General features: G+C 30.5%; 1 long non-coding RNA gene across 1 annotated transcript in view; it reads left to right on the plus strand.

Moving 5' to 3' along the window:
- The window catches only part of LOC122633900, a 23791-nt gene extending 22896 nt beyond the window's left edge, over positions 1–895 (plus strand). Inside the window, exon 2 of the long non-coding RNA XR_006328220.1 lies at positions 3–895. This is a non-coding gene — a long non-coding RNA (uncharacterized LOC122633900). The remainder of the gene's footprint in view (positions 1–2) is intronic.
- Positions 896–1946: the final 1051 nt, after the last annotated feature.

Below are 1946 nucleotides of genomic sequence, written 5' to 3' on the forward strand. Positions count from 1 at the left end.
AGAGAGAGAGAGAGAGAGAGAGAGAATGAATGAATGAAAGAAAAAAAGAAAGAAAATCGAAGAGTAATCTACTATATCAGAGTACATAAACGATTCGCGCGTAATGCTACTATGTTAATTATACTCTTACTTATTTAAAAAAGGCTAAGACGTAACTATTAGCGTAACTAAAATCTAAGTTACGAATTAAAATGGAAACTAAGATAAGAATAGAAAGGACAGAACGAAAAAGGAAGAGAAAAAATGATAAACGAAGGAAAAAGAGAAAAATCCATCGGTTTGGCGACAGCTGCTGGTACTGATGATGATAATGATGATAATGATGATGTTGATGATGATAATGATGATGATAATGATGATGATGATGATGATGACGATGATAATGATGATGATTATGATAATGATACAGTGAAACAGAGTTACTGAACAGGAAAATTGAAACTATTGCGATTATTACAGAGTATGTATATATATATATACATATATATATATATAAGATATAATATATATTATAACTGGAGATATTTTAATCGCGGTTTTACAGATATACTATATGAATGTGAGGTTAATTTCTAAGTAATTTAGCATTAAGGTGACACCATTTTACGAACACCATGCATGCACTCACCGACATATTCTACGTCCATACCTGAAAAAAGAAAAAAAAACATCCACACACTCACATATACATACATATATGTATACATAGATTACGTATACATCTATACAATTACATACATCAGACGCAGGATTATCACACATATAGAAGAAAAAAAGAAGTAAATAAATAAAACAAAGAAATAATACCTATGGGAGATGTTCGTTGCAGCTGCAGCTGGCGATATCTATTACTACGAAATGACAAGGAATAAAAGAAAAAGAAGAGAGCGAGAGAGAGAGAGAGAGGGAGGGAGAAAGAGAGAAAAAAGAAATAGAGAGAGAGAGAGAGCGAGAGAGAGAGAGAGAGAGAGACGGAAAGAGAAAGAAAGAAATAATATACGATTTTAAACAAAACAAAAAAAGAATAAGAAAAAAGTAAATATTACTGAGTACGTTTACAATTAGTACGTGTCATATTCGAATTAGCACAACATGATCGGCCATATATGCGTATGTATATTTTTGTTGCCCATAATTTTGATACGCACTTGATCATTATAAAAAAAAAAGAAGGAAAATAGAAACGCTACCTCAGTCTTCTCGTTCAAGTGAAAAACGATAAGGAAGAAAATTTTTCTGAATTCGTAACGAAAAAAAAAAAAATGAAAAAAAAAGAAAGAAAGAAATGAATGCTATTTATTATACACTGCTTCTACGCAAATTTCTTCCGCGGTTCATTCTATTACGTTGAAGCTTTTAGCTTTAATGAAAGGACTATTCCGTCGTGTAAAATGGCGTGCGTTTATAAGAAAAAAGAAAAAAAGAAAAGGAAGAAAAAAATCGAAAAAAGAGAAAATATGAAGAAGTAAAACAAGAGGGAAAAAGAAAATAAGGAAATAAGAAGAAGAAGAGGAGGAGAAGGAGAAGGAAGAGGAAAAAAAGAAATTAAAAATTATGGCAGGACCATATATATATACACACCACACAAAACAAAAAAAAACCAAAAAAAAAAGAAAGAAAGAAAGAAAGCAAGTAAGGAGAAAGAAGGAAAGAAATGCAAAGAAACAAATTGACACTGCTGGCTTTCGTTATTCTAAAAAAAAAAAAATTGAATCAATTATTAACTAACACTTCCTCTCCCACTCTCGATCCCTAAACTCTTTTGGGATTTGTATCGTTATCGATTTCATTTATTAAATCGAAAGGTTCACATTATTTTTTTATCGGACTGTTTAAGAGACAATTTCTCTTTTTCTATTATTATACGTATTCTACGTGTGTATATATACATATATATATACATATACTTGTGATTGAATGATGCTTTTATCGCTCTTCGGAAACAT

Source organism: Vespula pensylvanica, chromosome 1 (assembly GCF_014466175.1).
Source record: "Vespula pensylvanica isolate Volc-1 chromosome 1, ASM1446617v1, whole genome shotgun sequence".
Lineage (NCBI taxonomy): Eukaryota > Metazoa > Arthropoda > Insecta > Hymenoptera > Vespidae > Vespula > Vespula pensylvanica.